This window comes from Meleagris gallopavo, chromosome 1, assembly GCF_905368555.1.
Source record: "Meleagris gallopavo chromosome 1, MGAL_WU_HG_1.1, whole genome shotgun sequence".
Lineage (NCBI taxonomy): Eukaryota > Metazoa > Chordata > Aves > Galliformes > Phasianidae > Meleagris > Meleagris gallopavo.
The window spans coordinates 135,773,876-135,800,095 of NC_139404.1; the positions used below are offsets into that span (position 1 = coordinate 135,773,876).

The 26,220-nt window shown below is 39.9% G+C and overlaps 1 protein-coding gene across 3 annotated transcripts in view; it reads left to right on the forward strand.

Moving 5' to 3' along the window:
- Nucleotides 1–26,220, forward strand: part of MYO16 (myosin XVI) — a 356,972-nt gene that overhangs the window by 12,172 nt on the left and 318,580 nt on the right. The window contains exon 1 of one of the 3 annotated variants that reach the window (XM_085215400.1): nt 17,504–17,577. The exons of the other annotated variants lie outside the window; for them this stretch is intronic. The gene's annotated coding sequence lies outside the window, so the exon portion shown is untranslated. Of the gene's footprint in view, nt 1–17,503; nt 17,578–26,220 lie in introns of those variants that run through there. 3 annotated transcript variants of the gene reach the window in all.

A 26,220-nucleotide genomic window follows, 5' to 3' on the forward strand; every position in this document is an offset into this window, starting at 1 on the left:
GGAGAGCTGTTAAGCCAGTTCCCCATTCACCTGCTCTGCTTGGAGGGCAGTAGGGGAAGTAGAAGAGGTGTGACGGAAGGAATGTGATGCTGGGCCTAGGGAGAGTGGAGAGCTGAGAGAAAGGTGTTTCGGATTTGTCTTTGTTTCTCACTATCCTGCTCCATCTAAATTGGCCATGAATTAAATTACATGTCCCTAAGTCAAATCTGTTTTAGCAGTGATGTTAACAAATTTTTTTTTGTATCTGGACTCGTGACTTTTTCCACCTTATTCTCCCACTCAGCAGAGCAGTGAGGAGTGATAGAGGATCTGGGTGGGCATCTGCCAGCTACACAAAGTCAACCTGCCACTATAATCTTCACAATAACATATGGACTGCCAACACATAAATATAAAATCCTGCAGTCTGCAAATGAACTTTCAGATTAAGAATGTTTATTACATGTTAAGGTTCACAGTCTATGGTATTTAAGAAAATACTGAACTGAAATGAGTACAGATTTTTCCTTTTATTCTTTTTGAGACACTGAGCCCATGCTAATATGCAATCATTAAACTCTTGGACTTTCATTTTAAAGTATTAATTCTACCAGTTTGTGATCATGCTTAATTCAAGAAGGAATAAAATTATCTTAAGTACTTGGAGAACAGCAAGACTAAATATATTTAAAAATATAATTTTGTGATAAAAATTTTATTTCTTAAGGAGAAAAATACATTGATCGGCAACATAAGTTGCAATGGGAATCCTGAATCTTCCTTCCCAATTGCACCCTATATAGGTGAAGTAGCATCTGTCTTCTGTGCATCACAGCTAGTCAATCTGCAGTATTCTTGTATCTCCACAGATGTATGTTTAATGCACCTTTATCCTTTTGATGTATTACGTATGTATCAATTTTGTGTGACATTACTGTACAGCATTAAAACGTTATTTTGGAAAACAAGATGCATTTTGCTTGATGCTGTCATAGAGTCATAGAATGGCTTGGGTTGGAAGGGACCTCAAGGATCATGAATCTCCAATCCCCCACCACATGCAGGGCCACCAACCTCCCCATTCAATACTAGACCAGGCTGCACAGGGCCCCATCCAACCTGGCCTTGAACACCTCCAGGGACGGGGCATCCACAACCTCTCTGGGCAGCCTGTTCCAGCACCTCACACTCTCTCTGTAAAGAACTTCCCCCTGACATCCAACCTAAATCTTCCCTCCCTCAACTTAAAACCATTTCCCCTTGTCCTGCAGTTATCTACTCTTTCAAAGAGTTGATTCCTCTCTTGTTTGTAGGCTCCCTTTAGGTATTGAAAGGCTGTAGTGAGGTCACCCCGCAGCCTTCTTTTCTTCAGGCTGAACAAGCCCAGCTCCCTCAGCCTGTCTTCATAGGGGAGGTGCTCCAGCCCCCTGATCATCTGTGTGGCTCTCCTCTGGACCCTCTCCAACAGCTCCTAGACTGCAGTCTGCCTTTTGAGGCATTTTCTTTAATGGTTTCAAAGCAAATGGGAACCGCAATTTTGCAGTCAGAATTTTTTCTGCAATCTGCTATTTTTGTGCATATTGCAGCTAAGACTTAATTATTAATCCTTTGAGGGACATTGTGTTGATCTTGATTTACTCTATTATGTTGTCTGTGAATATCTAATATTGAATCCTTCTAAAAAACACATTAACTGGTATAATTTATTCAGAATCTCTGTAACAAAGAAAATCGTATATTTAAGGTAATTCAAAAGAAGCAAAGACTTTCCCTTGTTAAATAAGGTGTCTTCAGTATCCCTGTAATTCTCCTCTCAGCACAAAGAAGACTTTAGTATATCATTTAATAGCATATACTGTAGTGGTGTGGAAATATTCCCTGTTTAATTGCTAACACTGAAACATAGTAAATGCTGTTAATTTTTTGCGATAATAATTTTGTGAACTGTTTTATAACGTACTATGTGATAGAAAATAGCAAGCAAAATCCATTAAAAATAGAATGAACTGCAGAATTAAATTCTGTAGCAATACCTTTGCAACTGAGCTAAAGTTTATTCCTTTTCAAGCAGGTATTAGTATTCCAGAATGCAGACATTAATGTCCTAATAGCCAAATCTCTCCCTGGTCTATTTCCCCAGTAGTGTACACAAAACTCACCCTGCATTATCTCTGATCTCTGCTCAGACTACTGCTCTACTGAGACCTTGTGCTGCCAAAGCTAGAATTGACAAAATTCATGTGAGCAATTGCAGACAGAACAGATACAACTCTTTCAAATCTGTTTGGCTTTGGCTCCTAGTGACGGCTCTCTCTGTTTCTTCCAGGCCTTCTGGCCAGCGCTTAAAACTGGACAGGAATCCCTTCGTGATGGGATTAAGCCATTCATTCTCACGTTGGATGCAAGATAAATACTATTAGTGTCAGCAAAATTACAGTGAAGTACACTGTTTTGGCTGTAATTTGATTTAGCTCCGCTGTAAATGACATTGTACCAGTTTCTAGAAGCAAAGGCATGATCTCAAAAGTCTGTTTGCTGTAGTAATGTTTCTGTAGACTTCCATTTTTTCTCTAATACCTATAAGTGGAAGCTCTGTAGAAGTACACTAAATTTGTGCATTTTCTTGTCTGTAGACTTCCAAAGCTTATGTTTAGTTTAAAAGTGGATTAAATAAAGATTGTTTTACTGTCAGAAAGAGCTGCATTGTATGCATGTAGCATAAAGACAGAAGTTCTTAAAGACAAGACTTTAGTCGTATGTTTTTGGGAAATGAGAAGTTCCCAGAAATGGAGGCAAAGATTTTAAAATAGCAAGGGCTTTCTGTGAAATTACTCACTTATTTGTGTGGAGAACACATCAGACAAACTCCACTGGAAGGAGATCAGTTGCATCTCCTTAAAAACAGGGTGTAGGAAAGAAAAATCCTGTCTATTCTTCAGTTGGTTCTCCTTTCTAAGTCACTATTTCCTAAATCCTCCTTTTCTGTATAGTTAAAATAGGAAATAGTGAAGTTTTTTTTAAGGATTTGCAATAGTGGATTAAAAAATATTTGAGAGACAGGAAATAAACAGGCCTTTTAGCAACCATCCATCAGTCTTCAATATGTTTGTATGGTTTGTATACTCCAGTCTTGGAATTCATTTACTATTCACAATTCTTAGCAATTCATAGTTGGAGGCTGATTAAAATAGTCTTTTTGGCTAATATTTACACTTCCACTGTTGACTCTGTCTAGTAAAGGCAGGATTGAATCTCAGCCTATACACAGTTTGCTCTGAAAATAATGCCTCCTATTTATTTTCATGAAAACAACAACACATGTAGAGAGCGTAACAACATTATTTGATAGTGTTTTGTAGCTGAAAATTTGCTCTGTTTTTCAATGTAGTTTTTACTAACAATGAACAAGAGTCATGCTTGTAGAAGTCTCCACCAGTGGAAGCAACCCTGCTGTCGCCACTGCTGAAATGCATCACCCACCTTCTCACTGTGTTCACGTCCACTGTTTGGTCTTCATAAACACTCAGAAAGTGTCGATGAATGTCAGTGGGTGCCTTTTTTTCTGCGTGAAGGAATTCAGTGACACACCTCTGTTTCACCTGCGCTTCTGTATCAGGCGCCGCTGTGTCAGACTGTCCCTCTGCTACCATCTGTAATGGGATATTGGCATGGAAATTCAACTTCTACTACTGTACCACCACCAACTGCCCCCAACATTGTGGGCTAACATAATAAAATGGGAGGCGTTACTTTTGGAGCAGCCCTCATGTTTTAGCAGTATTGCTACCTCAGCATTTTGGTGTGCTGTTTGTTCGTTCATCGTACGTTTGTGGCTTCTGTCCCTGAGTTAATGTATTTTTTTTTTAATTTTGAAGGCTGGTGTGCGTGTATATTTGTGTGTACACGTACATATGTATATAGTATATGAGTGTTGGTCAAATTGATTGCTAGATACAGAAACTTTCAAAAGGAATCCTCTCTTGGCTATCAGTTTTCTGGGGCTTCTCTGAGGAGACTGTTCTTCCCAGTGGCACTTGCTGTATGTGTTTTGAAAGATAAAGTGTTTTCTTTGGATACCATATTCGAGAGAAGAAAGGGCTAGATCAGGCCAGTGTTACTGATGCATTACAAATCAGATGATACAACAGCTATTGCACTGTGTTATATGGTCATGTTCATATCATAATACAGGCTATAGGAGGATTGAGAACACAACTGCACTGGACCCTGATTTGTTTTCTGGTTGAATTTTTCTGGAAGAGTGTTTTTTTCACTTTATATGCACCATAATCTGACTGGAAAAAAAAAAGGAAAATAGTGAGATGAGAATTCTTCAGCCAAGCAATCATTTTGTTCAACACCAAATAAGAAATCAGAAAACCTATTGTGAGCGTGCTGTTTGTGGGCTTGTTGTTGTGTGCACTGGTTTATAAAAATGGTGTTGTAAGATTTAAAGCGGGCATTGTGCATGTGAGGTTTCTGTATGAAACCACAGATAACATTTGTAGGCTGCTGAAATATTCCCGTGGATGGCCTAAGTGATGCGACCTGTCAAGGTAATGAATGAAGTACTGTAGGAATATTACAATGCCTACTGTACGCAGAGATGATGTTTCCTAAATTGAAAAACAGGTTTATTAATGGTGTTCTTATAAAGATGGGACTAATCTGGGATTCTGCTACCGTTTTTAATTAACAACTCAACCATTAACGATCATGTGGCTCAGCTTGTGAAATGAGTGATGATCAGGTTTTTTTTTTTTTTTTTTTTTTGCTGCGCTGTGTTCACAGATATGAAAAGGTGATTGCAAAGCTCAGACAGCTAATTCAGAAACACAGATCAATATTTCATTCTGTCCTTTGGCAGCGTTAATTTAGTGAGAGGAAACGATCACGTATTCCTAACCTTGTTTGTGATTTAAGCTTCCTGCTTATTTATTTCTTTGGAAATATTATTCTTTGCCAAAGATGGTTTAATCTGTTTTATGTCGGGGGAATATTTTTGGGAGTAAGCAGACTGTTGAAAACACGACTCGTTGCCTCTCAGGTCTTGAAATGTGTAGTTTGTAAATCGCACGGTAAAGACCAGGTGATGAGCAGCGAGGAGAAGGGCATCAGCTGTGCACCTTTGGCTTATTTGGAAGAAATCTCTCCCTTGCGTATGTGCATCTGAAGGCAGACAGTGGAGGTACTGGGCTGGGACAGCCACAAAGCTATCGTGAGCAACCTGTGCCTTATTGTGGCGAAGCACGCGTGGTGGCGGGCACAGATGGCAATGGTGCAGAAGGGAGCCCAATGAGAAGTTTGGTTGATATATCTGCAATTGCCCCTCCTTTTGTTGTGTCAGTAATGGTAGAGTGAGGAAACTGAACAATAAAAACCTGCTTTGGGAGGATATAATGGTTCAGCAGTGAAAAATGATAATGAAGTGTTGGAAAAAAGCTTCTGGGAGTGGAGCGTTTGCATATCAATATATTGCTGCTTTAATGGGGATGGTTTCCTAATGTTAATGGGCCTGGTCATGATTTAATGCAAAAGGTGCTGTCTTTAAGCTCTGAACAGGCGGAAAGCATGAAGGAAAACAAGAAAAATATACGAATCTTCTGTATGTAAAGTAAACTTCTTTATATTTAGAGCTGTGAGTGCAGTGGACAAAAAATGGATGCATAAAGAGATTTAACAAAGAACTCAAGATAGATTTAATAAAGTGTAGACAAAACAAACAATGAAATAAAACAACCTTCAAATCTGATTAGGTTGCAGAATTTCTAGTCAAGTGACACAAAGGAAACAGAATGGTCTGGAGGACTGCTCGTCCTCCTTGTGCTGGAGCTGTAGCGTGAAGCTGGTGCCTGGCCAGCTTTTGTCAAAGTAAACTTATAGCCCTCTTATTTGGCCACAGTTCATTATTGGATATAGCTGGGATTATCCTAAATGGTTTACCCCTGCACAGCTGATCCAATGAGCTGCTTTAGGATCCTAAATATTGTAGTAGCCCCTAAGAGATCATCCTTTTCTCTGGATTGGATACCCATAGTAGGAGCTCAATATGGTGGACTGTTTCTTCTTCAAGAAAGATAGAAGATGTTAAGTCTGTTCAGCTCGTTGGCACTTTCTTCTATCCTTCTGTGTCTGTCTGCACTGCCTGTCTTTCTCTGCAAAGCTAATCTCATGTACAGCATGGCTGTCCTGCTTCACTGGATCACATAGGCAAGAAGGAATGTATGATGGTGCAGCAGAGATGAATTACAGCATGACCTGAAACTGTACAACTTTCTTCGGAGGTCAAGATGCTCTTCTTATTTAGGTTTCTTTGTATACTACCAGGAATTTTCTGTTTTTAAGTGCCACATTGTCATATGGTTATGCCTATAGCTAAGATCTGTACAATGCCTGAGTAGGGGATCTCTTGCTGTCTTGCTTCCTTCACTCTTTCAATACGTATTCACTCTTCAACACTGTATTAAGGAACTCATAACCTTCAGGCTTTGTTCTCTTCTTGGTTTGAAGGAAAGTATGTGCACAGATACTGTGAATGGAAATGAAATATTACCTGGGAGTAGATGTTTGACCCACCTGCGTCTCCACATGATATAGAGGGGCTTAGTACTGCAGAACCAGGCTGAAGGAACAAGCAGGCTGTGCTTATTTTAGGAGATAACGGGCTATTTACTACACAGTGCATTCAAATGTAATCTCTTTATTGTCATTCTGAGCATTGAATAGTTCACTAACCATATGGTATTTGCAGTGAAATGCCACCCAAAATAGTCTATAAATATTTTATGGTGCCTAGCCTGGTAAGGGGTAAGAACTCTTTGAAGCACAGTGTGCTGCCTTGTGGGAGCCTGTGCCTCCTGTCTGACTGACAGGCAAACAGCAATGGGTGAAGCTACAGCAATGCGTTCTCTTATGAAAATGTGGTGTGCTCTGATGCAGACTCGATCAAAAATAAATCTGTCCCAGAACAAAGTGCCACATGCAGTAATGCAATGTTAGTGGTCATTAGAATCATAGAACCATAGAGTCTTTAGAGTTGGAAAGGACCTTGAAAGGCCATCTAGTCCAGCTCCCATGCAATGAACAGGGACACCACAGCTAGATCAGGTTGCCGGGGTTGTGATCCACCCTGGCCTTGAAAGACTTCAGGGATGGGGCACCTACCACATCTCTGGGCAACCTGTTCCAATGCCTCACCATCCTCACTGTAAAAGATTTCTTTCCTTATATCTAACCTATATGTTCCCTCATTTAGTTTGAAACCGTTTTCCCTTATACTACCACCACAGACCCTGCTGAAGAGTCTGCCCTTTTCTGTAGCACCCCTTTAGATATGGAAAGGCTACTGTCAGGCTTTTTCTCATTCTTACACCTGCATAGCTCTGCTTGTATGTAGTTGTGTGCTTGTGGTCTCAGGAGGGAAAACGCAAGCTCGTGATTTGCCGTACCTGCAGGTAAGGATGTGTGCTGCTAAAAACAGTGTTTTCTTGGCTGAATGCTTACTTCCTTCCAGGATGGATTACTGAGGAGAAATGTGAGAAAATAGTCCTAGCTTTACCTTTCCTAGTCAATCAAATACAGAACAGTAGAGAAATAGGGCTGAAAGACATGAAGATCTTCTACAGTTTATTTCTCTGCTTCAAGGAAAAAATCAGCTCTTCGTATTTCTTCCTATTTCAGACAGTATTTATCTAATGGTATGGAGGCTGTGAACTTCAGGTGCCCAAATCCAAGACCAGAAGCTCAGTGAAGCAAACTGCAAATATGGTTAGCAGCAACTGCATCTGCTGCTTTGGAAAAATGGATCAAGGGAATCCAGTATAGCTTCTAAGAGATCCACAAGATAAGCTGGGGCCTGAACTTAGATCCTTGCATTGCTCCTTGTCAGTGCAAATTGGGACTACCTGAGATGCAGATCCAGCTGAATAGATTTAACTAGACATTAATGTGATTTTAAAGTCTTCCTATGATGAAAGCTTCACCTACTCATATTCATGATCTTCTGACAGCTAACCTGAACATTTTCAATCTTCAGTTTAATGAAGAAAACCCCAAACCACAGTATACTTACTCAGTTGTCCTGCTGGGTAACGGTGTCAACAAGCTGGTGTGAAAAGGCTACAAAGGACTTAAGTCTGAAACTGTTAAATTCTTGTTAATGCTTGCTAACTGAACAGCAGCAAAAAAGATGCAAGGACAGCACAGAGGATAATGCAGAAATATGAGAGATTATGCTGTGGATCAGTTTTCAAACTTGTGCTGTCTCAGTGTTAGCATTTGTGTAAAGGAGGCTCTATGTCAGGTCGTTCAGGTGTCACCAGCAATGTGCCAGAGGTAGCATCAGTAGCGGTTGCCATCAGCTCTGTGTCAGACCACGTGTGCATTTCTGACTGTTTCCACCCCTACCGAAAGCCCCCCCACAGGATTTGCAGGGCTGGAAATATGCATTCTTATGGGTACTCAGGGACAGTGAATGGAATAAACGTAGAAAACCTGAACCTGTAAGTTTGGCAAGCAATCCCAAGATCCAGCCCATCATCTTGGTAATAGCAGTTGCTGAGGGGAGACTCTTATTTGCTTAATTAAGCGTCTCTATATGTTCAGATTGAAGAGTTACGGCAGCAGCATGCCATTTTTTTAATGAATTCATTTAATGCCTATGGTTATATCTGCATTTTTTCCTCTCTAAGATGCCTGTTTTTAATTTCCTGGGCTTTTAGTGTTCTGCTCTTCCTTCTAAATTTTAAGGTGAAGAGGAGGAGTGGGAAAATAGGTTTCAAGCAGGTTTTCCATAAAGAAAATTTGAAAATCAGAAAGGTGGGAAGAATTCATATTCTCATTCACTCCAGCAGTGCATAAAGGTGAACAAAATCAGAACTGGCAAAAGGAGTAGGTAGGACAAACCCTCACAAGAGATGTGATAAATAGTCCTGGTTCATTAAACAGCAGTGCATGTTTTATAAAGCTTTGCCTCATTAATGCACTTATTTTTTTAATTACAATGTGTGGGTCCTGAAAGGGTGAAGAACTGCCTTCGGTGTTAGATAGCCTTCTAGAATACGATGATGATGTTCAGCATTGTTCCTCACAATGCATATTAGAAAGTGGGGAGGTAACAAGGTGAGGCAGCTCTATTTCCTGACATAATCCACCTCTAACCTACCTCCTGCCATATTTAACACATGAAAAACCCTTTCTCCCTTCCCATTTTCCTCTCCACCCTTGAAAATGACTAGCATCCCCAGTCATCATTGCTGCATTACTGCTCTAGGTCTGCACTTGATTTCTGCTTTTGAACATGGCTGACCTCTTGCAGAATCTTGATTGGATTTTATTCTCTTATTTTGGAGTGATAACTCTGTGCTCATAGTGGCATGCTTCCTACTTTGCTTCTGGAGCCTTTCAGCTGGCACCTGGGAAGCAGAAAGGGTCTACAAGCTTCACAGTTATTCCTCTCTTGAGGACACCATTTCCTTTGATAGTCTGTTTTCTGCACACTTTCTTTCTTCTTCAAAGGAAGCAGTCCTTGCTACTGTGGTGTGTGCATATAGCTCTTCCACCAGTTCTACTGTAAAGCAAAACACCTAGCAGAACATTTTGCTCATCTTACTTGTAGTAGCCTGGTCATAGCTAGTTCCTTCTCCCCTTTTAGAAATCTTAAACTGGTGTTTCAGGCCCTTTGATATGAAGAATCATTACGTGGCTGTGCCACGCTACAGTATGTTACACATTGCAAACAGGGCGTAGTGCTTGCCTGCAAAATCCCTCCCTGAATCTTTATAATACATGCGACCAGACTAAGCAAACTTCAGAAGATTTTAGGTGACCTCTAAATTTCCTCTCTCTGGCCTCGCCAGACTGTCTTTCCACATATTGGTTGCTTTGACAAGATAAATGTCCAGTTGTGTAGTGCTTAAAGAAAAGGTGTGAGCACTGGGCTTAAAGCCTTATCTTCAGGGTAAGTTGATGACAAACATGTAGCAGGACCAGCCCATAGAGGAGGAGGAACAGTAGTCACAAAGAAAGAAGGACCTGACTGGGAAGCTTGGGAATGCCAATACTGGGAGGCTTAGTAAGAGTCTAATGTGGACAGATCTATCCTGAGTTTGCATGAACTTGGTGGCTGTGTAACCAGACCAAATATGATCTGTCAGGATTTGTTTCAATGTGATCATTGTGTTGTTGATCCAGTGTTTGGATCCTAAAAATAGGGGTTGATTTTCCACTGTCTTCAGAGATCTGAGTTCAGCTTTGGCTATATGCCTGGGGGTCTGCTGACATTGTCTGTAAGCTCCTGATTTTTTCTCTTTCTTGTAATGAGGAAGGCAAACCTGAAAACAGACACTTGTATACAGGTAAAATGAGGGAAATCAGGAAGACATTGATGGAACTGTTTCTTTGAATTCCTCCACCCACAGTAGAACTGTATGCTTGGATTACCCTGATCTTTAAAATCTTAAAAGAAAGTGATTTACAACATCACTTTTACAAGATTTCTTGAAAGAGCAAGGTAATTTATTCACCCAGAATTACATTTTTTAGTAATGAAATCCGGATAACAATGTTCTGCGTGAGTTGCCTTGGTAGCCTATTGGTACAAAATTTTATGTAGAGCTTGAAAACTTGAGGGGAAAAACAAAACAACCCGCAGAACCTCCCAACTCACAGAAATGGATAAATAATCAATATGAAAGGAAATACCTGATAGTAAGAAGGGACAGAACTTTTTTTTCTTACATTTTTTTTTTCTTTCATCAAATTTGAGCAGAAATTATTTTCATTGAAGTGGACAATGGTGGAACTGTATCCAGCTCATGTGAGACGAGTTCTTTCCTTTCAGAAAAATGAAATTAACCAAACAGTATAGAAAAATTGTGATGTCTGTTGGTTACCATATAACGGCCAGATCAGAAAACAAAGTATTTTTTTCTGTAGATGAGGTGAAGAAGGGAGTACTGCTAGCTCTACTGCAGCTCTTTTCTCTTACAAGGAGCAGCACATGTTTATAGCATAAGACCTGGTGCTTTATCAGTGGCAAAAGTTGCCTTTTTTGGTAGAACACTAGATCTTGTATCATAGAATCATAGAATGGCCTGGGTTAGAAGGGACCTCAAGGATCATCAAACTCCAACCCCCTCCCCTCCCCTTCCCCAGACAGAGCCACCAACCTCCACATAGACTAGGTTGTCCAGGGCCAACCTGGCCTTGAACATCTCCAGAGATGGGCATCCACAGCCTCTCTGGCAGCCTGTTCCAGCACCTCACCACTCTCTCTGTAAAGAACTTCCCTCCGATATCCATCCTAAATCTTCCCTCCTTCAACTTAAAACCATTTCCCCTTGTCCTGTTGTTATCTACCTTTTCAAAGAGTTGGTTCCCCTCCTGTTTGTAGTCTCCCTTTAGGTTACCCCTCAGCCTTCTTTTTCTCCAGGCTGAACAAGCCCAGCTCCCTCATCCTGTCTTTGTAGGAGAGGTGCTCCAGCCCTCTGATCATCTTAGTGGCCCTCCTTTGGACCCTCATCAACAGCTCCTTGTTCTTCCTGCATTGGGGGCCCCAGACTGGACACAGTACTCCAGATGGGGCCTCACAAAAGCAGAGTAGAAGGAGACAATTGCCTCCCTGTCCCTGCTGGTCACCCCTCTTCTGATGGAGTCCAGGGTACCGTTTGCTTTCCAAGCTGAAGAGCACACTGCTGCCTCATGCTAAATTTTTCATCCACCAGGACCCAAAGGTCCTTCTCTGTAGGGCTACTCTCAAGAACTGCTCCTCCCAGCCTGTATAGATGCCTGGGATTTCTCTGGCCCAAGTGCAAAACCTTGCACTCACTATGTTGAACCTCATCAGATTCTCCCAGACCCACCTTTCTAGTGTGTTGAAGTCACTCTGAATGGCATCCTTTCCTTCCACTGTGTCAACTGCATTTTGATGATCCTGTCTTCAGGTTTAGCAGCATTTCAGGGGCACGTCTGTAGGAGAGCTTGTGTGCATGGTTCCCAAAAAGTTTTTTTTCTGTTAGTGATGGGTTCTTATAAAAACAGCACCATGATGGTGAAGCAGCTGGGGCTGGGCTTTCTGCTCATTCTGCTGGCTTTGAGGGCAGTGAGTGAGTGGCTGCTTCACACTGAGCTGCTGCTGGGTGTGCTTACTGCACACTGCAGTAACATGCTAAAAGCTGTGTTAAGTGCAAAGGGTCAGACCCAGTAACTCTTTCAGACTTAAGCTTAGGATTCCGTGCTGTACAGAATCCAGAATGCTGTATATTTAAAGTAATGAATGAGGTAGGATGGAAGTCAAGTGCTCATGTGATGCAATGCATTCACAAAACAATAGTGTAAAAAAACAAAAAAAAACCAAACAAACAAACAAAAAAAGAAAACTAAAACCCTCTATCAAAACTAGAGGTGTTTCCTGTAACAAAACCAGTGCATCCACAAGTGTCCTGTTGCTGATGTTCTCTTTTCTCTGTTAGAATAGAATTCATATCATACAATAGTAGGAGCCGGTCATTAAGATCTTTATTTATAAGCAGTGTGCAGAAGTTGCTATGACTGCTGAGTGCCTCTCATTTCATTAATAGGCCTGTAGCATTTCTTCTGCAGAGAGGATAATAACTTCTGTGTTGAGAATTAAGCTGATATAATTTGCTCCAGACTCCTGTCAGTCCCTTCAATCCCTAAGCTACTCTTGCACATTTATCAGTTGCTTCTGAGACCATGTGGCTTTTCTTAGAATCATAGAATGATAGAATCACTCAGGTTGGAAAAGACCTTAAAGATCATCGAGTCCAACCACAACCTAACCATACTACCCTAACTCTAACAACCCTCCGCTAAATCATGTCCCTGAGCACCACATCCAAATGGTTTTTAAACACATCCAGGGATGGTGACTCAACCACCTCCCTGGGGAGCCTATTCCAGTGCTTCACAACCCTTTCTGTAAAGAAGTGTTTCCTGATATCCAACCTAACCCCTCCCCCCCTTCACCCAGTGCAACTTGAGGCCTTTTCCCCTGGTCACCAGTGAGAATGAGACCAACCCCACTCTCACTGTAAGCACCTTTCAGGTATTGGAAGAGAGCAATAAGGTCTCCCTTCAGCCTCCTTTTCCCCAGACTGAACAGCCCCAATTCCTTGAGCCTCTCCTCGTAGGGCACATTCTTCAAGCCCTTCAGCAGCCTTGTTGCCCTTCTTTGGACCTGCTCCAGCACCTCAATGTCCTTTCTGTACTGAGGCGCCCAAAAGTGACCACGCTGTGGGGCTTTGGCTGCTTCCTTTTTAACCTGTTGCTACAAAGTCTAAGCAAGTGGGTTAGCAAATACATGTAGTAAGTTGCCCATTTCCCTAAAGTAGCAGCAAAGAGTATCTGTTTTCCGTGTTGTTACAGCTACTTCCATGATGTATGTCATCATTATGACTCTTGATTTTCATTGATGACTTTGTAACTGTAACAGGAACCGATAATTTTGTGTTTACTGAGCACTAGATACTGAATGTTCTTATCTAATATTCAAATAAATGAAGAGGTATATTTTCTCACACTCAAATAATTTGGTTTATAAATAAATTTTACAGAGTTAATTTATCTGAGGATAAAGTATTCTTTTCTTCCATGTCCTAATTAACATTGAGAGTTGCCAAACATGAACATTCCCTCCAGAAATGTCCTGCAGCAAAACCACACAGCATTCTCTTTTTTTCTGCCAATAATCTTCTGTCAGCTTACACAGGTATGGAAAAGCAAATTTTTGAAGGGCTTGAGCTGAAAAGAAAGGCTGTGCATATGAGTAAAGCTACACAAATACTTCACTATTTTGTCTCACACAAGCTGTTCTTTAATATCATTTAACTGGCTAAGTGTTAGTAGATCGCATCTGTGTAATGAAGCATTAAAACTAAGAAGGTGGACTTTCCTAATCTTATGAGCTAAGGGTTCTAAATGCCTTGCAGAAGTTGTTAGCATTTTGCTGAATTAAGCTTCTGTTAAGCTTCTATCTAATGCTTGTGATGGAAATCAGAATGCATCTTCTGTAAATAAATCTTTTTTTCCCCTCTCATTTAGGTTTGCCATAGCAGACTGCACTTAAAACCAACATCAACAACACCACAGAGTTATTAGGTATTAACAAGATCACTTTATGCACTATTCATAATTTCTGATGAATCCTAAGTACTTGTTAGCTGTTGGGGATGATTGTATGTCTGTACTGGATCATCTGGAAGGAGAGAGAAAGGCGCAATCAGTCAAAATAACACCATATCATAGCAATAAATTTCAAGCTTAAAATAGCGAGTTTAATAGAGATCTCTAAGTACAAATAAAAATATCACCAATTGTTTTGCTAGGTAGGACCTGACTTGCAGGCCCTTCATTTTATATTTGCGCAGCTTTCCTAATGTGACCTGATGATTGCTTATATTGACATCAATTTATTTGCTGGCAACCCATTTTGTCTGTTTGAATCACCCATCTTATCAAGATAATTTTCTGTTGTTGCAATGATGTCTTCTGATTTGAAGGGAATAAAAAGGTAAGGGGGACGCTCGAGATGCGAAGACTTTTCTTCCTCTATGTTTTACATATATACAAGGTATATTTGCAGATTAAATTCCTGAGAGTGCCACAAGTCAAAATCGCATTTGTAAGCACCTATTCTGGGAGAATATAAAGGCAGCAATGGGTGCGTTTTTAAAGAAATTATATATTGAGTTTGGAAACAATGTGAAATCAGAATTATCATTCCTCTCATTTGGTCTAAATAACTAAGTGCAATTAAAGTCCAAATCATGTCATATGACCTTTTGTTTTCAGAATTCAGAATAGTTTGATTGGCAGCCCATGTTGTGACTGGATATAAAACAGTTTGTGAGTTATGGCCTTGCTTGGAGGGTGGAGGTAAAGAAAAATGGTTTGTGCACTGCACAAAGACCAGAACTGTCAAACCATTCTCATGTAACTATGTAGGCCTTAGTAGTAAGGTCTGTGAAGCACCCACTGCACATATGGGTTTCTGGCCCTGCAAAATACCAAGTTTAAAGCATGGCCCATGATGGTTTCCAGAGGTGATGTGCCTTGCAAGAGCAAGGCTGTCCTCTTACAACTGACTCATTGTGTGCCTTGGCTGCGTAGCTGAAATGGGTGGCTTTTATTCTAGCAATCTTATAATGGTGGGTTTAAGAAATCGATGTGGGAGCAGAGAAGGAATGAGGAATAACTATTTGCAAAAGATGACACAGAGGGTGCAGATCCTAAGGATGAAGAACCTAGAGAAGCAACCAGAGCTACTGGCAGTATATAAAGGCTGACATCACACCTTATTTCATAGGACTCCAACTGTGATACTTCTCAGAATTTTTTGCCTGTTTCCATATTGCTGAAATAAAGGACTGTTTCAGACCTACAAGGAAATTACTATATCATATTCAGTTGCATTTTTTTCTTCTTCAACTTTCATAATAATATTTATTAAGAAATAATTATTATTATCAGCAAAGTAATTCTGATATTTGCTTTGCTCAGATATTCTATTTGCACAGTTGTTGAGATCTGGAGAGCAAAAGGGAAGCAAGGGTGGTTTTTCAGTGTTTTCTCTCCATGACGATGTGCATCTAAACTGGGCTGCTAGTGAAGTCTACATTTAGTTATTGTTGAGCTGAGTTTTGCTTTGGTTGCAGATTCATAGTTTTGGGATTATTTAAAGATGAAGCGTTCATGCGGAAACTGACTTCTGTATTTGTTTTCAGAAGTGTGTACATTACTGTCTGTGGGAACGATGCTGAGAATCTTAATATACATACACATGCAGTGTTCTTGGCTGCGTGGCCTCACAGATGGGGCCAGATGGGGGCTAACTTGAGGTCTGTTATATGAAAGCGGATGACTGTGTTGGGGGGGCGTGAAGAATCACATTTTTGCTGAGATAGTGAGGGGCATAGCAAACACCAGACCAGTTGGCAATGTTTAATATTGCTCAGATTCCTTTGCATTGTGCTTACTGTAAGAGTTGCAGCAAAGGTCTCCATGAATTGAGTGCATACTCAGATGAAACAGGCTCTCAGATTGGATAGACTGTAATTTTCTTTTAACTCTTTCAGAGTTCTCTATTTGTCAAAAAGACCAAATATATTCAGTGGGAGGATTAATATTCAATCTTTCTATCTTTCCTCTCCTCTATGTCTTTTCCTTGATATTGTCCAAAGAAATTCCAGACCGAAATGCTGGTTTCAGCTCTGCTGGGGAAAGTAATCAGAGCCCAGGTCACACAGAGACATTTTTGTGGTACATCTCAGATCACAAACCTTAGTGTGTTGCAGCAACCTGGCAACAACTTGAATTTCTGCTGTGAGACTCATACTGTGTCACAGATGTGTTTTAGCTTATGGCAAACAACAGCATTTAACCTTTGAGTTTAAGCACAATGCATTTTGAAACAGTTGTGGTGCGGCTAGATAGGCAGGAGGAGGTGTCCTGGTATGTTACTACAATCAGAGATGAGTTCAGTCCTGTGGTATTGATGCTCTCATTTCTGCTTCTCTGTGTGGGTAGGGCCTCTGTGTCGTATGGGACTTGTCCACCAGTGTCTGAGGGCAAGTAAGCTGCATTTATGAAGCCCAGTTAGGTCAAGCTGTGGTACAACCCTGTTCATACATAAGGATGTTTCCGCTGTGAATAAGCGTGGTTGTGAAACGCTTGCCAACTTGTGAAGATAAAGGCTCAGTGAATGACACAGTCTCAACTCCCACTCGTACTATTGCCCTGGATGTTTGCCTAGTTTCCTTCCTGTGATCCAAATCTGTGCTTGGGGATGCCCTGATTTGCATAGCATTGATACGGTCGAGTTTGTAGCTTAAAAACCTCTTGCTTGCTGCAACCGATTCCTCTTCACTTCTGATTTTTTATACAAATGGGGGAGGAGGCACTGCAAAGGCCTGCTGTGGGTGGGGAGGCACTGGGAACAGAACCAGTTCAAGCACTGCCTCCTGTAACAGGCCTGGCTTGTCCCCATGTCTGTCTGGGGACAAAACGCCATCCATCCTGCAGCGGCTGGATTGTTTGCAGTTCTGGAGAGACTTAGGGGTAGGAAGGGTTTCCAGGCCCTCCAGGCCTCCTTCTCAGAAGGAAAGCTTTTTAAAGCTGAACTTTGATCTGCGTGTTTGTTTGCATGGAGGGAAAATGTAAAAAAAAAAAAAATGCTGGAGAATCCCTGAGTTCTTGGGGTGGGAGTAATACTGTTTGAGTTTTTTCCAGTTGTTTAAAAAATGTGGAATTTAGAGTCAAAATATATCCCGGATTTAAATCTGAGATGGGAGCTGATTTTTGTATAGTGAAGCTAAGACCACTAGAGATTAACTACTATGAAGGTCAGGATGAATGGTTGCTAGATACAGAGTTAGAAGTGGCAACTGTAAAACAGTTTGCTAGTAGCAGGAATCAGAAATCAATGTACATTATAATGTAAAGCCTTGTGTATCAGGCAACTATAGCTGCTCACCATATGCTGGGAGGTGAGCAGCATTGCTTGAATAGCATGTTACTATGTTGCAGAGTTGCTATGGCAATATCAAACCAATGAATAAACCACATCAGAGAGACAGGGAGGTGAGTAAGTGTGAAATTGATTCAGTTGAACACAGGAATATGTGGGAGCCAAATTGGTCAAGATAGAAACTGTGGTAGGAAAATCTATTTCTTCGCATGTTTTTAATATATTATTAGAGTGACTTTTTTTAAAAATGAGATCTTATAGCTATTTTCTTCACTACCAAGTCTTATGTATTCTTCACGTGATGCTATGTGTGTATTTCAACATATATAATGCATTTGAGAAATGTATCTGTGCATAATGAATACAGTTAAATATAAACTATATAATTTTTTAAAAAGAAATGACAACAGTTGGTAGTGATATAAACCCAAGAAAAGGTAAATGAACTTGAGTATGAGTTGTGTTATCAGCTGCAAGCTAATTTTGTAGAAGTTGTTTTTGAAAGCATGTTTTCAAATAAAGGACAAGTTTAAGCCTGATGTATTTCTAAACGTGAAGTACAGTGATAAAAACAAATGTCCTGGAGACAGTATGTGTCTTGAATAGCACATGGATGTAACAAAAGATACCTATCTGTGCTTTATAGATGGATAGTACAAATACTGATCAAGCTTCTTTTCACTGCTTTGTGAATTCTGTGACCTACAGTATTTGGAATGTCTTAGAAAATTGTTTTTTGTTTGTCTTGGTTATTTTAAAACATTCTGGGAAAGGGATGATTATTATAAGGTGTGTTATTATCAGTTTATTTCTCTTACTGAAGGAAAAAAATTACAAATACGCATCAGGCATTTTTTTAATTAGGATTTCTCTTTTACTAATTCATTTTAGTGTAGTTGGACAGGATGACAAAATGATACAGATTTTAGGTTTGGGGAAGGTCCTTTTCTAGAGGACTGAAGGTTGGTTTATTGCACCTGAGTTATGAATGTTGCGAATTGATACTTCTTTGTGTAGGATGTAATGAAATGTATTTTTAGAGCATTTTTTAGGTTCTGTTATTTTGGGGCAGTAGGTGTGCTTCTGTTAGGTTCAGTGCTTGTAGTTCTGAAGCTATTAATTCAGTCTAAACTTACTGTTGTTCATTTGTAGTGTAACATAAATCTGACATTTTTCACATGCTTTTCTGTTTTCACCCCTATTATCTCTGTGAGTGCATTTACTATGACCAAGCAGACTATATTTCATTTCCTTATGAAGAAAATATATAAAACAACACTAAGTGAAATAGCATATGGTTAATTTTTTTTTCCAAATGTCAGAATGATCTTGTCAAATACAGTCAATACAGTGTATTTTGTCTAACATATCACTGTGTCATGTAAAAGCCATTGTGCTACTGCTGTGGTTTCTTTAGTTCGAATCAGATCTGCATAGCTCAATTTATTTACAAAACAACCAGTATTTCTTTGTGCTTACCCTTTTGGCCTAAGTTTTAAAGAACAGTGTTTGGCAAATTATTGGCTGAGAAGTTACTAACTGATGGTTTTTACATGGGGATGTGATGAGAAGGCAAAGGAAAACACAGGGCAAGTGTTGGCTGCACATTGTGCTCACAGAGAGCTTTTAGTGATCTGAAGTTTTAAAGATGGGAGTAAAGCTTTTGTGTGAGACAGTAACATCTTTTAGCTCTTCAGTCACACTTTTTCTTGCATTTTCCTGCAAATGTTAAGCTCTGTTTCTATGTAAGGTTCACGTGATGGCAAGCAGCTGCATCTCAAGAGATTGTTCATTTTTGTTGTACTAAATGTGAACACAATCTCCAGCTTAATTGAGCAAACCTACAGAAATCAAGGTTAAACAGATGCAAAAACAGATAATGTAGGCCAGAAGCAAGTTTGTAGCTCATTGCGTATGCATGAAGTACATTCCTTCATTTCTCACTTCTTGTAGCTGTACACTCTACTTTTTGAATTATTGTTCAAAATACTCAGAAGCAGTTTTTGAAGCCAGACTTCCCAGTGAGAAAGGGCTGAAAAACCTGCTTCTGGGACAGGGAGGAAAGAGGTCTCTCTATTGGAGGCCACAATAGCAATTGCATCCCAGGTGAAGTTTTTTTTTTTTTTTTTTGTTTTGTTTTGTTTTGTTTTTTTTTTTTTTTTTTTTTTCTCAGCAATACACGTTGCTTCAGCTTTTGTATTTCAGCCTTTTGTCTGCTATGAAATGATATGGCATAAGGTAGCTGCCCAGCATGGGAAGCCAAAGTGGCTTTCCATCCCCAGCCATCAATGGAAAAAAGCATATCAAACCAGTTGTACCTCCTTTTATAATCACAGAATCACCAAGGTTGAAAACGACCTTCGAGACCATCCAGTTCAACCATCCCCCTACCACCAATATTCCTTCACTAAACCTTATCCCTTAGTAGCATGTATAAATGTTCCTTGAACACCTCCAGATATGGTGCCTCCACCATCTCTCTGGGCAGTCTGTCTTCCTGCACTCCGAATCAGTTCCAGAAGATCCTTGATGGTATGCTTTGCAAGATTCAGCAGAAGAGAATCCTACAATCACAGAATTGCTTAGGTTGGAAAAGACCTTAAAGATCATCGAGTCCAACCACAACCTAACCATACTACCCTAACTCTAACAACCCTCCACAAAATCATGTCCCTGAGCACCACATCCAAATGGTTTTTAAACACACCCAGCGATGGTGACTCAACCACGTCCCTGGGGAGCCTATTCCAGTGCTTCACAACCCTTTCTGTAAAGATGTGTTTCCTGATATCCAACCTAACCCCTCCTCTGGCACAACTTGAGGCCCCTGGTCCTGTAACCGGTGAGAAGAGACCAACCCTGCTCTCGCATGCCTCAGCCTAGGGATGATTGGGGGTTGGAGCTTGTTCAGTGTAAGTGGAGTTTTACTGAAGACTGATTCTTCTGGAAGTTATAGCTGAACTGAAATGTTTTCAGAGGATTGTTAACTGCATTGGATATATAGCTGTGTATATATGACATATCATTGTGTCATAAAGCAACTTCACATTCACTGAAAATCCTTGCCTCGAGTACAAGTCATTGTTTTCTATGTGTTCAGACTGTGTAATTTCAGAGGTTTTATTTTTTTGGTACATGGAGAAGAGAGGTTGAAAATAGTCTGACAATGAGATTTTCTTCATAGAAGGAATTCCATTTCAGCCTTTAATTTGAGCCTGTTGGCTTCTAGAATTATAATATTGTGCTGTCACTTTGTATTTACCTTTTGTTACCATCTACTATGTTCATGTGGCTTTTTTTTTTTTTTAATTTTTTCTTTGGTTTTGGGTCAGAGATTTCTTAATAAGTTCTCACCCTTTTGTCTCTCTTTTTATGTTTGCTTGTTTATTTTTATACCTGAGAGCTGGGGCTCTCCTGGGAGAGTCTCTAACACCCTTCATATCTTCTTTGGGTTTGATGAGTCTTTTTCCAGCATTTGGGGATATCTGGCTCCACCTTGAGAATAAAAGTTGCTGTGGCTTCTTTTCTGTAGGTTTCAGGGTTGTGTAGCTATTCATTTGCAAGATCTCTTATTGCAGCCCTTGGTGCCAGCCACCACGCTTTCCTGTAAAGTTGCCTGTGGTTTCTCTTTGAGACAGCTAGTTTCCTCCATCATTCTTCTGTGCATCTGTTTGGTTAATACTGTGCTTTCATAAGCTTTTCAGAAAAACTCCATTGCCTGCAATTAATGTCTGTTTATTGAAGGGCCACACTAGCAGTTGATTTAATTAATTGATATAACTATTCAGAATTATTTTGTGCTACAATCTGCCACTTATATCTATGAATTGATTGTTACTGCAGAAACTATTATCTTTTTGTATTGTATTGCAGTACTTTAAACTGAATGAAAGCAGAAGAGTGAAATATGTGATAAATGTTGGAGATGAGAGTACAGATACAGCAACAAAGCCTGCCTTCTCTGTGGCAGTTTAAAGAGAATCAAAGTACAGCATTCTTGTGAGTGGGTCTTGTGAGTGAATCATGCTTGTGACAATATTTGGTGGTTCTCCCAACAGACCCTGCATCCTGCAGTCCTAGTTTCTTCATGCTGAGACCAGATGACCACGGTTGGTTTTCTGGCTCTTACTTTCTGGCATTGTCTGTAAGGTGACCTGAAGACCATCGGCTCGTCTAGTGGTAGTTATGCATTGAATTGCATTAGTGATGGCTTGAGTGTGTAAGTCTCCAAACGGAGCTAATCTTTTGACCTCTCAGTACTGCTGTTTGTGGTATTTACTGATTAACTTTAAAAGCACCACATTTTTTTCCTCTGACGGGGAATGTCATACATTACTAACGTGAGGGGATATACTCTGATGGATCATAAAACAGAAAATAAATCAATTTGTTCCTATGTTTAGCGTTACAATAACCTTGCTTGTTTGGTTTACAAAGACCAAAAGCACTAAAGCAAGTTCTGTGGCTTCTGGGAGTATATACTTAAATGCCTATAGTTAGCAGTGAAACTGAGCATTTATTTTCCATTTACCCATTTAGAGCCTGTTATCTATGGGAATGTCACAGTTTTCTCTCAACACTGGTAAGAAATGCTACAATACCTGCTTCAAAGTGCACCAAGATCTAGGTGGAACGCACCCAGAGAGCACCTTGGCCAGGGAGGAATTGTTTTTTTTTTTTTTTCCCCTCTCTCTTGGTATCTTTGTGTTTTTCCAGCCTTCCTGACTCTTTGCTGAACTGAGCATTAGGGGATTCTGTGTTGGTGAGTGGTGTGCAGGGTGTGACCTGGATTACTGGCATTAGAAGATTTGCATGGTGTGCTTTTGCCCTGTCGAGTCTCTTGACTCTAATCCTGTATGAATTTCAACATGCTGATTGTACCTTCCCCTCACCATTTCTCTGAACTGTGCCAGACTTCTCATTTTTCAAGTGTTGTGAGGTATTGTCTTTGCTCTCAAAACTGCCACGTTCCGTGTAGTTGCTTCACTGAATGTTTCTCTAATAAAAATCATACAGGACTTGAAGACTTCTGTGCAGATAAAGCTTTCATATTTAAACAAAGTTTATTCTAGGAGAATCAGGATGCAATATATAGATCTTAGTATTTGCAAAGACTGTATGTATGCCACAGGCTGTTAAAGCAGCTGTGTCAGCTGCAATTATTTCTATTCAGTGGAACTATGCGTTGCTTGTATTGCAAGCCATTGTGAGACCTTGCTGTCTGCACAGAATATGCATGTAGTAATGAGCACATCGGTATTTGTTTTCAACTGGATTAAGTAATTTTATTTGTGATATTGAGAAAAACTGCTACTGTTATTTCCATCCAACAGAGAAACTTCTGGCTCCTTTCTGTCTAATTTCTGAGCTTATCATTTATGCATGAAGTCTTGTCCACATATTTTAAGTGAGCTGTAAATCTCTGAGATGAAACTGTACTGTAAACTTCTGACGCTGTTTCATTGTAGTCTCTGGTACTGCAGTTAAACCCCAGGCTAGCTTGGATGTTTGTTGCCATATGCACTTGCCTACTGCAATGAAAAGCTATGGCTACTTTGGGCATTATAATTATTTTTAAGTATAGTGCAATTATTTCAGATGCAGCTGGACAAATATGGTTCCCTCTCTCAGCACCTAAATAGGATTTTGAAGCCCACAGTTAGAGAAGAGTACTTATGGAAATTATCGTTACTGTCATTTTTAAAACTGCAAATATTTTGTCAGATGCTATGTATTCTTCCAACCTCTTTGACCCCTGGCCATGGCTAATCAAACTATGGATGGTGGAAGGAAGCTACTGATAACTGTCGTGGAAGACACTCGGAAAGTAGCTCAGAAATGGAGACATCCTAGTGTAGGAGTTGGTCAGGGTATCAGAGTGTGAATGCCTTTCTGAGGAAGCAGCAGCACCGCAGCGGGATGGTGCAGAGATCAAATAACCATTGAGCTCGTTCATCAGTAGTGCTTTGTATTGATCAGAAAGAGTAAGAGGGATAAAGTTACTTTGTAAGATATTTTATTTTGTTGACAGTTAAGAATAGCAATTGTATTCTGTGAAGCATTCTTTGTATGTACATGCTCTTTTACTCTCCCTTGTCCTTTTCTTAGAGTGATGAGTTTTTCTTTTACATAAACTGTAAATATTGTGAAAAGTCAAAGGATAGATAAAGGTGTGAAATTTAGCGGTGAAGCTGAAAAATATAGTAGCACAGTGTGGTTTTTTTTTTTCTTTTTTTCCCTCCAAGTAAACAAAACTAGAGCAATGCCAGTTTTTCTCTGAAAGTTGAATGGCAGAACTCCCAAGACTCTTCTTCCTCCATTTTCTGTCTCCTTCCAATAAAAAACCTTCCATGAAAGCCCCCCAAATCTTGCATCCTGGGAGACTTAGCTTAAATAGGAAACTTAAATCAGAACTGAATAAAATATAAGTTCCTAATCATACTTCTCTACAGCCTTTCCTTTAACCCTGAGGTTAGTAAGATTGTGCCTTCTTAAAAAGAGAGAATTAATACTCCTCTTCCACAGAGATGCTGTCAGGAGAAGTCTGTTGAGGCTCAGAAGTATAGGCTGGCAGCTTGCCCTCTGTGCTCAAGAAGGCATGGCACCATGCCCAGACTCTTTTCTCAGGGCTTCATCTTTCTTTCACATGGCTGTGCAAAACATGCCAATACGTTCTCCTAACCTTGGTTCTCCTGCTGAAGACCCATCTGTACATACCTAGAGGGTTCGGGTCTTTTTTTTTTTTTTTTAACCTAAAATTCACTGCTGCTCCTCCTCCTCTTATTTTCCTTCGCCAGTGCGTCTTAGCATCATAACCTTCTTACAGAGACCAAGTTTCTTAATTCAGCTCAGCTGTTGGATGGCTTTTCCAACCCTGTGGTACTATTTCATGAGTCTCGCCTTGGGTAGGGGGTAGCTAATCCTCTGGTGGCTGCTGAAATGAAGGCCTGACTTGCCTTACCTAGGATATTCTGTGGAGTGGTTGGATACTTTAGGAATGCAAGTGATAGAAATACCTTGAATAAAACTTCATAAGGGTTCAGTTTATAGTGAAGTGGTTAGATTGTCAATTACTTCTCATCAGGCTATAAACAGCGACCTTTAAAAAATGATATTTTTTTTTTTTTTAACTAATCAAATGAATTAACCTTCCTAATGAAGACAAATGATTAACAGCAAGTGAAGAGGTGACACTAAATATTATGGGAGTAAGGTAGAATACCATACTATCGAGGCCAGCACTTTAGAATGATCCGAAGTGCATCCTCAGCCAACCTGACACAATCAGAAAGCAGAGCTTTTAAACATAACATAATTTGTTTCATTTTCAAAGGAAAATACAGAAAGATTTTACGATCTTGTAAATTGAAATAGCATTATGCCCTCAATCTCTACAGATGGTAAATTTAAAACTAGTAAAGTATGTACTATGTAATGCATAAATATGTGATACTGAAGCTGTGCTTGGTAATTCAAAGAGGAGAATGTGCAGAAAGCTGATGGCAGTTGACAAAAGGCCTTAGACTCCTAAGGTTGCGCAGTATAGATCTGCCTGATTGATGCCACCAGTCATGAGGTAGATGCCTCATGTTTTCCTGATGCTTCCATGGTGTATCATGCTTGTTCTAGACAGGATGCAGAGGCAAATGGCACTGCAACTACATTCCTTGATGCTGCTAATGCTTCAGCTATCACATTTTTGTTTGTATTAGGTCATCTAATAAGGGAAACCAGAGCCAAGGAGAGAACGAGCTGCAGCTCCACTTACAGTCTACTACAAACAAGAAGTATCTCATGGATCACACCCTGGGAGGGTTCAACATGAATTTTGGCAGGGCTGCAGTAATAAAGGACTACCAAAGTGGCTCCAGTTATCAGTGTCAGACACAAAGTACTACGTCAGGTGCTTTTAGTGGTCTGAACCATTTTGTGTTTTATTTTTTCTATTTTCTCACAGTGATCACTGGAATTTTCTAAACTTGTCTGGGTGAAGAGAAAAGACTTGAAACTGAAACGCTGCTGAGAGGATCCAAAAAATTGTGTGTAATGAGAGACTATACTATGGCAAAGTATTTCTTCTTTTGGCATGCCTGAGATGATGATTCTAGCTGCTTCCTATGCTTCCAATGAATGAGAGGCTGTGTAAATTCAGAAATTCCTGTTGATGTAGAGAGCTAACCTTTGTTACAAGCATTAGGGAAGCCTCCTGATCATCATGAGCATCTCATGTTCTGGATTCCTAAGGGAACCTCAACTTAAAACCTTCCACTTAGTATTCTGCTCTTTACTGATGCATGAGCAACTTGCATCACGTGTCAAAAACAGTTGTAACCTTTTGTATGGAAGCATTGTCTTTTCTTTTAGAAACATGTTCCAAACACTGAAGTTACTTGTCTTAGGTCCACGAATTGTAGCCTGTATATCTAGCATATCTGCTATTCCTGAACATATTCACAGGTGAATTAGGCAAAGAAAAATGTGCATTTATCTCATGTAAGTGTACATGTATTCTGAAATAGTTGAAACTTTAATATGAAAAGACACTTTCAGACAAAATAATTGTATGTAGGCTTTCCAAATGCAGCAGAAGTCATTGTGAAAGGCTAAAACTTTGAACCGAGATGGCTAGGCTATAGGTATTAGGTTATAATTATTTGGTAAGTTCAATTAGATTATCATACTGGAATGCTCTAGACCTTTTACTAGTCTAAAATTGTTTGAAAACATTTGAATTTATTGTTGTTTTTGTTGTTTTG